The following is a 16,489-nucleotide window of genomic DNA, read 5'->3' as shown; positions in this document are numbered from 1 at the left end:
AGCCTGTGGCTGCCGGCGCTGCAGGACGCGCTGGTGGGAGGGCTGCGGCCCTGTGTGTGGTCTCTGTGACTCGCCCCGCACCCTTTTCTCCGCCTCCACCCCCGGACTCAAGGACGCGGTTTCAGAGAAAACTGGCCGTGGGTTCGCAACGTGTGTGGGAACTCCACTTTGGACGCTGCCCGGGGGTTGCTCCCCACGAACCACAGATGCAGAGCGGGACGCAATGAGCCATGAACGCCTGGGCTTCTTCCCCAGTTCTCCCGCAGTGGACTCTGGGGGCGCGGTTGCAAAACCTAGCTGCCCGCAGGGGCGGGCCCAGGGTCGTACATTTTGCACCTTGAAAAGCAGACAAGGACCGAATCAGGCCGCCCGGCTACTTAAATGACCATGCCGTGAGTGAAGGAGGGTCCCGGCTAGCTTTCCCCCTCGCACCAGGTTTGCCAGGTGGTCAGAACGTGGACCCTGCCGCACGTGGATGGTGGGGCCTGCAGGGCCCTTGCAGATCATCTGGCTGGTGGCGGGATGACCTTCCCTTTAGAGAGGCTGCCACTGCAGTCCGAATGCCAAAAGTCACGCAGCCCCCGGGCATCAGAGGCTGGCAGTTAAGGCAAGCATTTGTCCCACCTCACTGCCCTCTGAACTATTTGAACTCATGTCTGGGTTAGACTATGCCCATGAGAGAAGTGGCAGGCCTGCATTGTTTCAAAGGTGCCTCTCCCCACCCCTAGTTGCGAGCGAACCTTGGGTTCAGTCTCCTGCATCTTTGAACTTCATCTGAAGAATGGGAAGAATAGTGATACCTACTCTCCAGGAAGAGTTGTAAGGATTTAATAGAGAGAGGAAGATTAACAAAACACCAAGTCCAGAATTTATAATGCAGTTTTTTTGTTTGTTTCTTTTAACATTACAGGTCTGTGGCCGGGCGCGGTGGCTCACGCCTGTAATCCCAGCACTTTGGGAGGCCAAGGCGGGCGGATCACGAGGTCAGGAGATCGAGACCATCCTGGCTAACAAGGTGAAACCCTGTCTCTACTAAAAATACGAAAAAAATAGCCGGGCATGGTGGTGGGCACCTGTAGTCCCAGCTACTCTGGAGGCTGAGGCAGGAGAATGGCGTGAACCCGGGAGGCGGAGCTTGCAGTGAGCAGAGATCGCACCACTGCACTCCAGCCTGGGCGACAGAGCAAGACTCTGTCTCAAAAGAAAAAAAAAAAAAAGATTACAGGTCTGTGAGAAAGGGGTTGTGGTTGCTTAACTATAAGCTGAAGGATGCAGTTCTTTTACACTGATCATTAAGCATGTGAGGTAAGTCCAAACTGAATTAGACTTACTGCACAGCTTGGTTTTTCTCACTACCTGTAAGCTCTTAGTTTGGGTACAGCAACAGCACAGTGCTGCTCATTCCTCAATTGATGTTCTATGGAAGTACCCAGCTCCATTTCTTGTGTTCATTTCTCCATGACAGTTGTAGAGTGAGGTCGAGATATGGGTAAATCCTGTAACTAGTGTCTTTCTGATACTCACTACATGCTAACTCAAATTTTGAAAAAATGGTAGCACTGCTTTCTCTTTCTCTAAAATGGCAATATAGTACTTTAGCACGGGTGATTTAGGAGTAGAATGATCTAAAAGGGTAGCGTAGTATTTTTTTAATACAGTGTATTAAAATGTTTAAAGTTTAAAAATAATTTTGATATGGGATTGTATTATTCAGCCCTTTCCCTAGGTTTTCATAATTCAAGATAGTTGCAGATAGCTGCCATGAAGATCTCCAGGAGATAATCAAAGGGTCTTTGCTCAAGTATTATATCTTAGTCCTCAGAGTTGAAAGAAGTCCCCGAAAGAGGAGACAATTCAGACTCAACTCCATGAAAATGTGAATATATGCCGCCACCAGGTATTTTGTGGGAAGATAAATAATCCCCTTACAGAAAAAAAAAAAAAAAAAAATCCGGGAAATTTGGGTGGAAAATAATGGGCATTTAGCTTTTGTCCCGCAGTCGGGAAACCTGTTAAACCTGATGAGTCATCCTGACTCATTCTCTCACACTCTACCAAATATAAGCAAAGTGCACCATTAAATATTTGGCTTAGTTCACAAAGTTCCATTTTTTTAATGGCTGGTTTGTCTTCTCCAATTATACAGTAGTTAGATAGTATTTCTGGAGTTTAAGAATGAGTTAATTATCAAATCTATAATCAAACTGTTTTGGTTCCATACTAAATCTGCAGCCTCTTGCAATTGATCCCATTTATCCCCCTTAAAATTAGAAAAGGCTCCTGAGCTGAGATCCTGCCACTGCAATGCAGCCTGGGTGACAGAGCGAGACTCCATCTCAAAAAAATAATTTTAAAAAATCCCAAAATACAATATAGCATTCACTTGAGGACATGATATGAATTATTAGGAGGGCTACTAGAGTCCTTATTGGAATTTAGGCCTCCCATTACACTATGGTTTATTTATATGATATGAATATTGATGGACAGAAGTGATAAACTAGTTTTTGTTCTGTTTAATAATATACATAGTGATGGCTGTGGGAAGCCGAGGAGGGCAGATCATGAGGTCAGGAGATCGAGACCATCCTGGCTAACACGATGAAACCCCGTCTCTACTAAAAATACAAAAAATTGGCCGGGCGTGTGACGGGCGCCTGTGGTTCTGGCTACTCTGGAGGCTGAGGCAGGAGAATGGCGTGAACCCGGGAGGTGGAGCTTGCAGTGAGCTGAGATCGGGCCACGGCACTCCAGCCTGGGCAGCAGAGTGAGACTCCGTCTCAAAAAAAAAAAAAAAAAAAAAAAAGTACAGTGGTCAAGAAGGAGTTTCTCTTTATTCTTTTTTTAATGTTTCAGGTAATTAAAGTAAAATCACATATGTCATCTTTTGAGGCATACAGATAAATAAGATTGAAATACAATGAAGAGAAAAAGGTTCACTCTCTTTGATCCACTAGTTCTATATCAGTGAATCTATTCTAAAAGGCTTATGTACAGAGCTATTTAATGTAATGTTAATTATGATATGACAATGGCAACATAGGCCGGGCACGGTGGCTCAAGCCTGTAATCCCAGCACTTTGGGAGGCCGAGACGGGCAGATCACGAGGTCAGGAGATCGAGACCATCCTGGCTAACACCGTGAAACCCCGTCTCTACTAAAAAAAATACAAAAAAACTAGCCGGCTGTGGTGGCGGGCGCCTGTAGTCCCAGCTACTCTGGAGGCTGAGGCAGGAGAATGGCGTGAACCTAGGAGGCGGAGCTTGCAGTGAGCAGAAATCGTGCCACTGCACTCCAGCCTGGGCGACAGAGCGAGACTCCGTCTCAAAAAAAAAAAAAAATTAACCAGGTGTGGTGCACATGCCTGTAATCCCAGCTACTGGGGAGGCAGAGGCAGGAGAATCGCTGGAACCCAGGAGCAGAAGGTTGCAATGAGCCGAGATCGTGTCATTGCTCCACCCTGGGCAACAAGAGCAACACTCGGTCCCCCCAAAAAAAAAGAAAGAAAGAAAATATCAACCGAATATGCACAAAAGGAAAGGAGAAGGAAGTCAAAATGATTAACTACCAAGAACATACATACTTTTTAAAAAACTAAGTACAAAATAAGGCAATAATGAAGCAAACGAGGAGCAAGAGCTATAGATAATACATGGCAAAATGGCAGAAATAAGTCATTTCTTATTAACTATAACTTTAAATGAAGATGGTTTAAACTCTCCAATCAAAAGGCAAAGACTGGCATGATGCAAAAAAAAAATGATTTAACTATATGCTGTCTACAAAAGATTTATTTTAGATCCAAAGACAACAATAGATTTAAAGCAAAATGGTGAGAAAAAATGTCATTAGTAACCAAAAGAGAGTTGTGGTGGTTATATTACTATCAGACAAAACAGACTTTAAGTCAAAAACTGTTACAACAAACAAAAGTCACTATATATTAACAAAAGGGTTGATTCGGTAAGAGTATATAATTATTATTTTTTTTTTTTTTTTGGGGGGACGGAGTCTCGCTCTGTCGCCCAGGCTGGAGTGCAGTGACCGGATCTCAGCTCCCTGCAAGCTCCGCCTTCCAGGTTGACGCCATTCTCCTGCCTCAGCCTCCCGAGTAGCTGGGACTACAGGCGCCCGCCACCTCGCCCGGCTAGTTTTTTGTATTTTTTAGTAAAGAAGGGGTTTCACCGTGTTAGCCAGGATGGTCTCGATCTCCTGACCTCGTGATCCACCCGTCTCGGCCTCCCAAAGTGCTGGGATTACAGGCTTGAGCCATCGTGCCCGGCCAAGTATATAATTATTATAAACATATATACAGGCTGGGTGCGGTGGCCCACGCCTGTAATCGCAGCACTTTGGGAGGTGGAAGTGGGCGGATCTCTTGAGGTCAGGAGTTTGAGACCAGCCTGGCCAACGTGGTGAAACCCCATCTCTACTTTAAAAAAAAATTATATATGTGTGTGTATATATATATATATATATATATATATAAAACAGATTACCAAAATATATGCAGCAAACGTTAATAGCATTAAAAGGAGATATAGATAGTCCTACAAAAATAGTTGGAGACTGTCTCACTTTCAATAATGGATATAAAATGTATAGAAATGGTCGATAAGGATAGAGAGGGCTTAAACAACTATAAACCAAGTAGACATAACAGACATATATAGAACACTCCACCTGACAAAAGCACAATTTACATGTTTCTCAAATTGACAGATGTTATATTAGACCACACATTTCTTCTCAATAAATTCAAAAAGATTGAAATTATACAACTCATACAAAGTATCTTCTTCCATGACAATGGGATGATATTAGAAATCAGCAATGGAAGGAAATCTAGAAACTTCACAGATATGTAGATATTAAACACCACACTTTTCAGCAACCAAAGGTTCAAAGAAGAAATCACAAGAAAAAACAGAAAATTTAGAAATAATACCAAAAATACAACATATCAAAATTTATAGGATACTGTGAAGACAGTGCTCAGAGAGAAATTTATAGTTCTAATTACTAAATTATAAAAGAAGAAAGATACAGAATCAATAAGGTAACTGTACATCTTGAGAAAATGGAAAGATAAGCAAAATAAACCCAAAATTAGCAGAAGGAATAAAACAATGAAGAATAGAGTGGAGATAAATAAAAGACAATAGAAAAATAATAGAATTAATAAAAAGTTATTTCTTTGAAAATATCAGCAAAATTGACAACCCTTTCCCTAAATTAACAAAGAAAAAAAGAAATATGAAAATCGGATATTAAAATGGAGACATTAATACCAATGATTCAGAAATAAAAAGGATTCCAAGAGAATAATAAGAACAATTATATGTCAACAAATTAAATAACCTAGAAGAAATGGACAAATTCCCAGAAACACACATGTCACCTAAACTAACTGAAAAAGAGAAAATTTCAGCAGAACTATTATTTAAGTAAAGATTAAATCAGAAAGTATTTAAAAAAAAGAAAAAGTAAAGAAAGACACCCTTCAGTGAAAATAAGTTCAGGACCAGATGTCTTCCCTGGTGAATTCTATCCAATATTTAAAGAATTAACACCAGTCTTTCTCAAACTTTCTAAAACATAAAAAAGGAGACAACACTTCCTAACTCATTATATGAGGCCAGTATTTCTTTGATACCAAAGCCAGATAAGATTATCACAGAAAAAGAAATGTACACACCAGTTTCTCCTATGAATATGGTTGCAAAAATCCTCAACAAAATACTAAGAAACCAAATCCAACAATACATTAAAAGGATTATACACCACAACCAGGTAGTACTTGTTCCAGGAATGCAAAACTGGTTCAACATAAGAAAATCGATCAGTGTAATACGTCACATTAATAGGAAAAAAAACCACGTGATCATCTCAATTGATACAGAAAAGGCATTTGACAAAAGTCAGCATCTTTTCTCCATAAAAACTCTTAGCAAACCAGGAATAGATGGAACGTCCTCACCATGATAAAGGGCATTTGTAAAGAAGCCACAGCTATAATCATGGTCAATGGTGAAAGACTGAAAGCTTTCCCCCTGAAATTAGGAACGAGACAAGAATACCTGCTTTCATCACTGCTATTCAACAGTGTGCTGCAAGTTCAATTAGACAAGAAAAAGAAAGAAAAGGCATCCAAGTTGGAAAGGAGGAAGTAAAGCTATCTCTATTCACATATGACATACAACTATATATAGAAAATCCCAAAGTATCTACAAAAAAAGCTACTAGAGCTAATAGGTGAATTCAGTAGTTTTAGCTGAACACAGCTCTTAAGTTTAGGTCTTTGGTCCGTTTTTAGTTAATTTTTGTTAGGCCTTTTCTACCTTATAACAGGTAAGAATCCAACTTCATTCTTTTGCGTGTGGGTATCCACTTTTCCCAACACCGCTTGTTAAATGGCTGTCCTTTCCCCATTGAATGGTCTTGGTACCCTTGTTGAAAATCAACTGGTGATATATGTGAGGATTTATTTTGGGGGTCTCTGTTTTATTCTATTAGTCAATATGTCTGTCCTTATGCCAGTACCATCTCTATTCATAGATGGCATAATTTCTTATGTGGAAAATACCAAAGAATTTCTTTAAATGCTTCTACAACTAATACTTGAGTTTAGTGAGGTTACAGGATACAAGGTCAATAAGCCCTTGAAAAGATGCTCAACACCATTAGTCATTAGACAAATGCAAAAGTCAACTGTATTCATTCCATATACCAACAATGAACAATTAGAATTTGACATTAAAAATTAATACCATTGGCCGGGCGCGGTGGCTCAAGCCTGTAATCCCAGCACTTTGGGAGGCCGAGATGGGCGGATCACGAGGTCAGGAGATCGAGACCATCCTGGCTAACACGGTGAAACCCCGTCTCTACTAAAAAATACAAAAAACTAGCCGGGCGAGGTGGCGGGCGCCTGTAGTCCCAGCTACTCGGGGGGCTGAGGCAGGAGAATGGCGTAAACCCGGGAGGCGGAGCTTGCAGTGAGCTGAGATCCGGTCACTGCACTCCAGCCTGGGCGACAGAGTGAGACTCCGTCTCAAAAAAAAAAATTAATACCATTTACAAAAGCACTAAAAATACTGAAGCACTTACGTATAAATCTAGCAAAATATGTGAAAGATCTAGATGCCAAAAAGTATAAAATGCTGATAAAAAAAATCAAAGATTAAATAAATGGAGAGCTATATTATATTCATAAATTAGAAAACTCAATATTGCTAAAATGTCAATTCTCCCAAATTTAAACTATAGATCCAATACAATCCCAATCCAAATCCAAGCTGCTCCTAAAATGTATTATGGAAAGGCGAAAAACAAGCAAAAACTAGAATAGCCAAAACAATTCTGAATAAGAACAAAGTTGGAGGACTCACACTACCTGATTTCCAAGACTAACTATAAAGCTACAATAATTAAGACAATTAAGTATTGGCAAAAGGAAGATGCATTAACCATCCCAAAAGTTGATCCACACAAATATAGTCAATCTTTTTTTCTGCAAAGTAACAAAAGCAATTCAATGGGGAAAAAAAATATTTTCAAAACTTGGTGCTAGATCAACTGGACATCCATATTTTTTTTTTTTTAAAAGAAGAGCCTCAACACATGCCTCATAGAAAAATTAACTCAAAATGGGTAATAGACCAAAATGTAAAACCTAAAACAGTAGAACTTTAAAAACGAGACACAAGAGAAAAAACCGTGTAAAGTCTGGCAATTAGTTTTTAAATATGATGCCAAAAGCATAATCAATAAAAGAATTAATAAATTAGATTTTATGAAAGATAAAAGAAATTAAAGAGATTAACAATACCTGCCATAGATGAGGAAAAAGATTTACAAATCACATATTAATTCACATTAAATAAATCACATTAATATTTTGCATCACACATTACATAAATCATATATTAATATTTTGTATCCTAAATATTTAAAGAACTCTTAAAACTCCAACAATAAGAGCCAGTATAGTGGCTTGTGCCTGTAATTCCAGCTCTTCAGAAGGCTGAGGCTGGAGGATTTTGAGCGTAGGAGTTTAAGGTTGCAGTGAGTCACTGCATTCCAGCTTGGGCAACAGAACAAGACCCCATCTCTAAAACTCATATAAAATTTTTAAAAAATAAATATTAAAATAAGTCAACAGTAAAAAAGATTAATTGGCAAAATATATAAACTGATACTTAACCAAAAGAGATTTATTTATTTATTTTTTTTTTGAGACTGAGTCTTGCTCTGTGTCCCAGGCTGGAGTGCAGTGGTACTATCTCAGCTGACTGCAACCTCTACCTCCCTGGTTCGAGTGATTCTCCTGCCTCAGCCTCCCCAGTACCCGGGACTACAGGCGCCTGCCACCATGCCCAGCTAATTTTTGTATTTTTAGTAGAGACAAGGTTTCACTATGTTGGCCAGACTGATCTCAAACTCTTGACCTCAGGTGATCTGCCCACCTCGGCCTCCCAAAGTGCTGGGATTACAGGAATGAGCCAGCATGCCCAGCCCAAAAATATATATTTTTAAATGGTAAATAAGCATATGAAAGGATGCTCAACATTATTTGTCACTAGTGAAATGCAAATTAAACAACAATGATATATATAATACTGTATCTCTATTAGGATGGCTAAAATAAAAAAGGAACAATCCCAAATGCTTAGAAAGACTCAGAGCAACAGTACCTCTCTTTAATTGCTGGTAGCTATTTTAAATGGTACAGCCGCTTTGAAAGACAACTTAGCAGTTCCTTATCAAATTAGAAATACATTTGCCATACAACTCGGTGGTTCCACTCCTGGGGCTTACCCAAATGAGTGGAAAACTTATGTTCACAGAAAAACCTATATACAAATGTTAATAACAGCTTTATTCATAATCACCAATAACTGGAAAAAGCCAAGATGTCTCCCAACAGGTGAATGAACAAATATATATATCTTCCAAATATGTGTGTGTGTGTGTATCTATATCTTCCCTAAAATGGAATATATACATCAATTAAAAAAGAATGAGCTACTGAGTGGATGCAGTGTATACAGATCTTAAATGCATTCTGTTAAATTTAATAATCCAGACCCAAAAGGCTATATACAATATGGTTCAATTTATATGACATCATGAAAAGGCAAAACTGTAAGAATAAGAAACAGATCATGGTTACCAGGGGTTAAGGAAGAATGGAAGGGTTGACTATAAAGGAGCAATACAGGGGAATTATTAGGGTGATAGAATTATTCGTATGGTGCTGGGGTGTTGGATAGATGACTCTATGCACTTGTCAAAATCCAAAGAGGTACACATCCCAACCTTGCTGCATGCAAATTTAATAACAAGTCAGCCAAGATAGGGAAATCTCAGGACAGAATTCAGAAAATGACAAATAAATCGAACCATATTACTAATACATGACATTACCTTACTAAAGGGGAAGGGATGGGGGAAAGGATCTGACCTAAGAAACTTTGGATAACAGTATTTTGACTGGATACTATAAGGCTAAAGACAAAAGGAACCATACATCAGCACCCTTCTAGCCTGCAAATCTACCTCTCTCTCTAAAGTATGGGTTAGCAATTCTCAAACTACTCTACATGTAGGGTAGGGTTGAATAAATAAGTAAATCAACTAGATAATGGGAGGCAGGTTTCTCACCATAAGAGAAAGAAGCTACAGTCAGTTCTGCTACAACCAACTTATGTGTTCTTAAAAATTATCATGCTGTGCAAAATTGTACAATAAAAACCATAGGTCTCATGGGAAAAAAGAAGCTAGTAGCACAACACTTAAAAACTTTTTCAGTGAGAGATTAGAACAAAAAAAGGAACCTAATTTTAAAATAGTACCATAGTTTTATACAAGAAATGATTCAGAAATGCATACTACTACAATCAATGTGGTATTTCAGCTTTAAAACGCCTAAAGTTTGTGAACATAGGCATCATAAAGGCTATGACTTCTGAGTTACTGTAAAGTGATGGAAGAAGGGTTATTTGAAATCCAATTGGAAAGTTGTTAACAGCACAAGTGGATGGGTGTGGCCCGTTATCCTCGGTTTTGTGGTTGGACTCAAACATCACAGTACTTTCATAGTCTTAAATCCTGAGGCATTTTTTCCCCCCTGATTTGCAGGTCCTTCAAGGAAGGCATTTATGACAGATACCTGTTTCATCTAAATTAGAATTTCAATCCAATAAATGGCCTTCTTCTTAATTAACTTCTGTGTCACTGTTGGATTTCTTTGCTACTCGCTCAGCTGTACTTGCCTTTCCCAGCTGGACTCTGGCTCTGCTGACAGAGGAAGGCTTTGGAAATTGTAGTAATTTTGTTTGTTTGTTTGGGGTTTTTGTTTGTTTGTTTATTTGTTTGTTTTAGACGGAGTTTTGCTCTTGTTGCCCAGGCTGGAGTGCAATGGCGAAATCTCAGCTCCCCACAACCTCTGCCTCCCAGGTTCAAGCTATTCTCCTGCTTCAGCCTCCTGAGTACATGGGATTACAGGCATGTGCCACCATGCCTGGCTAATTTTGTATTTTTAGTAGAGACGGGGTTTCTCCATGTTGGTCAGGCTGGTCTCGAACTCCCAACCTCAGATAATTCGCCTGCCTCAGCCTCCCAAAGTGCTGGGATTACAGGCGTGAGCCACCGCGCCCGGCCTGTAGTAATGTTTGAAACCACAAATCCAGCCACTCTCTGCACTAAATGGAACCACTTCTGCAAGATGTGGCAATTTCTGCTGAAAGTTTTCATATCTAGTGCTTTCTTTCTGATTGTAGGAAAAAATGTTCCTAATTTTTTTCTGTTTGGTCTTCAAATGCTCAACAATCTTTCTATTTCTTCTAATTCTTCAGGCTATGTTCTTATTGACTTCATAGTATTTGAAGTTAAGCCATCATAGATGTTTCTTTTGTTTTCACAATATTTCACAATACTGTTTTTGAAGATCCTCAATGTGGATTCCTTTATGCTTGAAAGACATTATGCTATTTTGTTTTTTGATAAACACTTCATTATTTCAAGTTTCTCCTCAATACCTAAAGCTTTCTTTTTGCAGTCACTGCTTGGTGTTTTTGAACCACGGCATTTAGATGTGTTTGGGGTACATATATCTCTCACTGCTTCACAAATGTGAAAGAATAGCATTCTTATGCAGATTCACAAATTTAAAAAATAGCACTCTTATACAGGTTCAAAAATGTAAAAGAATGGCATTCTTATACAGGTTCACAAATGTAAAAGAATAGCAAAACATAACCTTATTAGATAACACATATGATGAATTAAGGTAGTTGTAAAGGTTTGAGGCATATGTGTGGGGGGGAGAGTGTGTTTTATGTATCCCAATTTGGCTTGATTCAGATGGATGCAATTTTCTCTGTTCATCTAGTGTTCCTCAAGGATGAAATCATACAAAAGAAATGTGAAATATGTACCATGCTCAAATTATTCCTTTTGTTTGTTTGTTTGATTGTTCGAGATTGAGTCTCGCTCTGTCACCCAGGCTGGAGTGCAGTGATGCAATCTCGGCTGTCTACAACCTCTGCCTCCTGGGTTCAAGCGATTTTCCTGACTCAGCCTCCTGAGTAGCTGGAACTACGGGCGTGTGCCACCACGCCCGGCTACTTTTTGTATTTTTAGTAGAGGCAGGGTTTTACTATGTTGGCCAGCCTGATCTTGAACTCCTGACCTTAGGTGATCTGCCTGCCTCAGCCTCCCAAAGTGTTGGGATTACAGGCGTGAGCCATCACACCTGTCCAAATTATTCCTTAATATATCAGTTGCATTGGAGTAAAACAAATATTGTATCAGAATTAACATAAGTAAGAAAGGAAGACTAGAATGAATGCTATGGTGCTGGGGAGATGTCAGTATGAACTCATGTTGATATTAATATATACAAATGGGTACATACATAAAAGTATATGTCTATGCATGGGTTAATGTACATATCCATAATTATATCCTAGTTTTGTCCACTGAGAAGGCCTAGAAACAGTGATAAACCATAAGCAATGAGCATAGCCAAAACCCAGATCTTGGTTTCTAAATACCATTCTCTAAGAGAAAGAATCAGCGCTCTTTTGAGAAATGGCTGATTCTAAGGCTGTGGCAGGAGGTCTACAAGATGAACCTAGAGCATCTTGTAGTGCCAGAAAAAGAAAAGAAGAAAAGATGGAGGGCATGTCAAAAGGACTCAGAAACCAACCTGAAAGAGCTCTCAACAACTGCAGTTGGAAAAATTGGAGCAACAAAACAAATAACAGTAGTATTATAATCTAACCAAAAGATTAGATAAATATCCATGAGTTCATACTGATATAAAGAAATGATTAAGTAAAAAATTGATGAGGAAGAAGGAAAAAAAGTGTTGAGTTCATACTGATATAAACAAATGATTAAGTAAAAAAATTAATGAGGAAGAAGGAAAAAAGTGTTCTTTTCGAATTCCAACCAGTATATGTAAATATTTCCCCTCCAGGGGGTGGAGCGTAACTCCCCTTCCCTTGAGTGTAGGCTGGATTCAGTCACTTGCTTCCAAAAATAAGAGATGGAAGAAGGAAAAATAGCAACTGTACAATGGCGAATCCTAGCAGACAGCACTTTAAGTGATCAAGGTTAACATCAATAGTGATAAGTCACATTTATTAACTTACATTGATACGATGCAATGAGAAATACACTTCTCTTCTGTGGTGGCATTTTTCCTAACACCCATAACCCAGTCTAATAATAATAATAATAAAGAGAGACAAACAAACATAACTTGAGGGACATTTTACAAAATATCTGCCCCATAACCTTGGAAACTGCTGAAACCACAGAAAACATGGGAAGACTAAAAAACTGTCACAGACCAGAAGGGACTAAGCAGACACGATGACTGCAATTGATGCAGTATTCTGGACTGGATCCTGGAACAGAAAAAGGGCATTAGTGGAAAAATGAGTAAAACCCAAATCAAGTCTCTAGTTTGGATAAGAGTATTATAGCAATGTTAATTTCTTAGTTTTGACAGATGTACTGTGGTTATGTACCCAGTGGGCTGGGTGAAGAGTATATAAGAATTCTAGGTATACTCTGTATTATTTTTGCAGCTTTTCTGTAAATCTAAAATTATTCCAGAATAAGAAGCTACACATCAACTGGCATCCACCATATTAACATACTAAAAATAAAAACCTATATTATCATCCCAACAGATTTAGAAAAAAGGCATTTGAAAATATTCAATATCAATTCATGATGAAAACTATCAGCAAACTAGGAGTAGAAGGGAATCTACTCAATCTGATAAAGGGTATATATTTTTTTAAAAAAAAATGCAAAACATTTTTCTCCGCTTAAGATTGGATGTCTGCTTTCACCACCATTTTTTTTTTTTTTTTTTTTTTTGAGATGGAGTCTTGCTCTGTTGCCCAGGCTGGAGTGCAGTGGCACCATCTTGGCTCACTGCAACCTCCGACTCCTGGGTTCAAGCAATTCTCCTGCCTCAGCCTCCCAAGTAGTTGGGATTACAGATGCACGCCACTACGCCCACCTAATTTTGTATTTTTTTAGTAGAGATGGGGTTTCACCATGTTGGCCAGGCTGGTTTTGAATGCCTGACCTTGTGATCCACCCACCTCAGCCTCCCAAAATGCTGGGATTACAGACCTGAGCCACTGCGCCTGGCCTGCTCTCACCACTTTTATTGAACATCATACTGGACATCCTAGCCAATATAGTAAGGAAGAAAAAGAAATAAAATGCATACAAACTAGGAAGGAAGTTAAACAGTCTTTATCCACAAATGACGTAATTATACATATAGAAAAACTAAAGGAATTTTCACAAAAGCTACTAAAATGAACAAATGAGCTTACTAAAGTCACAGGATCCAGATCAATATAAAAAATTACTTGTATATCTACGAAATTGCAACTAATGACTAGAAACTGAAATTTTAAAAAGGATTCCATTTACATTAACACTTAAAATACTAAAATAATTTAACTTTTTTTCTTTTTCTTAGAGACTGGATGTCACTCTGTCACCCTGGAATGCACTGGTGCAAACACGGCTCACTGCAGCCTCAACCTCCTGGGCTCAAGTGATTCCCCCACCTCAGCCTCCAGAGTAGAAGAGACCACAGATGCATGCCACCACACTTAGCTAATTTTTAAAAGTTTTGTAGAGACAGGGCCTCACCATGTTACCCAGCCTGGTCTCAAACTCCTGGGCTCAGGCGATCCTCCTACCTTGGCCTCTCAAAGTGCCAGGATTACAGGCATGAGCCACCACACCTATCCTTAACAACATTTTTTTAAAAAAATAGCTTTAACACAAAAGTTGTACAATATCTATATGTTGAAAAAGAAAAGAAAACAGGCTGGGTGCGGTGGTTCATGCCTGTAATCCCAGTTCTTTGGGAAGCCAAGGTGGGAAGACTGCTTGAGGCCAGAAGTTCAAGACCAGCCTGGGCAACATAGTGAGACCCTGTCTCTATGAAAAATAGCTGGTCATGTAGCACATGCCTGTAGTCCCAGCAACTTGGGAGTCTGAGGTGGGAGGACCACTTGAGGAGGTTAAGGTTATAGTGAGCTATGATCATGCCACTGCACTCCACAGTGAGTGACAGAGTGAGTCCTTGTCTCAAAAAAAAAGAAAGAGAAAGAAAGAGAGAAAGAAAAGAAAAGAAAAATAAACATTTTTCATTTATTTAAATGAAATATTTAAAGAGATATACCATGCCCAGTATATTGGTATGGTATGGATTAGAAGACAACTTAATATGGTTCAAATGCCAAATTCATCTACAACTTGATGTAATTTCAATCAAAATTCCAGCAGGCTTTTTTGTAGAAAATAAAAAGTTGGTTTTAAAATGTATGGCAAGGCAAAGGATCTAGAATAACCAAAGAAATCTTGAAACAAAAGAATCAACTTAGTTCACATATGCAAAAGGAATTGAAGACTTAAACTACAATAACAAGACTGTCTGGAATTGGCGTAAGAAAAGACATACAGGTCAATAGAAAAACAGAAGTCCGGGCACGGTGGCTCATGCCTATAATCCCAGCACTTTGGGAGGCCAAGGCGGGCAAATCAGTTGAGGTCAGGAGTTCGAGACCAGCCTGGCCAACATGGTGAAACCCTGTCTCTAATAAAAATTAAAAAAAAAAAAAAAATTTAGCCAGGCATGGTGGCACGTGCCTGTAATCCCAGCTCAGGAGGCTGAGGCAGGAGAATCACTTGGAATCTGAGAGGTGGAGGTTGCAGTGAGCCAAGATGGTGACACTGCCCTCCAGCCTAGGCAACAGAGCAAGACTCTGTCTCAAAAAAAAACAAAACCAAAAAAAACAAAACCCTCACTTATAAAGTCATCTTATTTTCAATAAAAGGGCTAAAATAATGGGGAGAAGAAAGTCATTTCAACAAACAGAATGCCTGAATATCAATAAAGAAAAGAACAAACCTCAATTCCTACCTCCACCATATTAAAAAATAATAATAACTAATTCAAGAAAAACCATGGACCTAAATATACAGGAAAAAAACATGAAGTTTCTAGAAGAAAACAGAAAAGAGCATCTTCTCAACCTGAGAGAGGCAGAAGTTTCTTAGACAAGATACAAAAAGCAACAAATTTTAAAAAGTGGTACATTTGACTTTATAAAAATTAAAAGTTTTCTCATGACGTCATTTAAAAAATAAATACACTATCCACAGACGGTGAGAAAATATTTGCAAGACGTATATCTAAAATACGACCAGTATCTAGGACATATAAAGAGCTTCTACTCAATAATAATACAACTCAGTAATAAAAAAATAAACAACCCAATAAAAATGAGCAAAAGGTTCACAAAGGAAGATATATAAATGGCCAATATGCATTGAAAGGATAACCGTCAGCAGTCATCAAGGAAATACAAGTAAAAACCACAATAATGGCCAGGCACGGTGGCTCACGCCTGTAATCCCAGCACTTTGGGAAGCCGAGGTGGGTGGATCACCTGAGGTCAGGAGTTCAAGACCAGCCTGGCCAACATGGTGAAACACCATCTCTACTAAAATTACAAAAATTAGTTGGGCGTCGTGGCGCATGCTTCACTCCCTCCCTCCCTTCCTCCCTCCCTCCCTCCCTCCCTTCCTTCCCTACTGGGGAGGCTGAGGCAGGAGAATCACTTGAACCTGGAGGTGGAGGTTGCAGTGAGCCGAGATCACGCCACTGCACTCCAGCCTGGCAACAAAGTGAGACTTCATCTCAAAATTATAAAGACCGACAACACCAAATGTTGATAATGGTGAGTTTAAATGAGAATTCTGATACATTCTTAGTGAAATGTAAAACGATACATGCATGTTGGAAATTTTTATACCATAAAATTCATTCGTAAAACTATAAGTGTATAGTTCACTTTTAGTAAATTCATAGTGATGTGCAACCATCCCCACAATCTAATTTTAGTGGCAGTTTGCTATAAAAATTTAATATGC

The 16,489-nt window shown here is 39.1% G+C and overlaps 1 long non-coding RNA gene across 1 annotated transcript; it reads left to right on the top strand.

The window, feature by feature from the left end:
* The first annotated feature begins 83 nt into the window (after positions 1 to 83).
* LOC105467431 (uncharacterized) lies at positions 84 to 13,367 on the top strand. The gene is made up of 4 exons (XR_978879.2): positions 84 to 392; positions 911 to 1,015; positions 1,715 to 1,897; positions 10,145 to 13,367. It is a non-coding gene; the product is annotated as an uncharacterized lncRNA (long non-coding RNA).
* The last annotated feature ends 3,122 nt before the right edge of the window (positions 13,368 to 16,489 follow it).

Source organism: Macaca nemestrina, chromosome 9 (assembly GCF_043159975.1).
Source record: "Macaca nemestrina isolate mMacNem1 chromosome 9, mMacNem.hap1, whole genome shotgun sequence".
In the NCBI taxonomy this organism is placed as follows: domain Eukaryota; kingdom Metazoa; phylum Chordata; class Mammalia; order Primates; family Cercopithecidae; genus Macaca; species Macaca nemestrina.
This window is presented reverse-complemented; position numbering and strand designations above follow the sequence as displayed.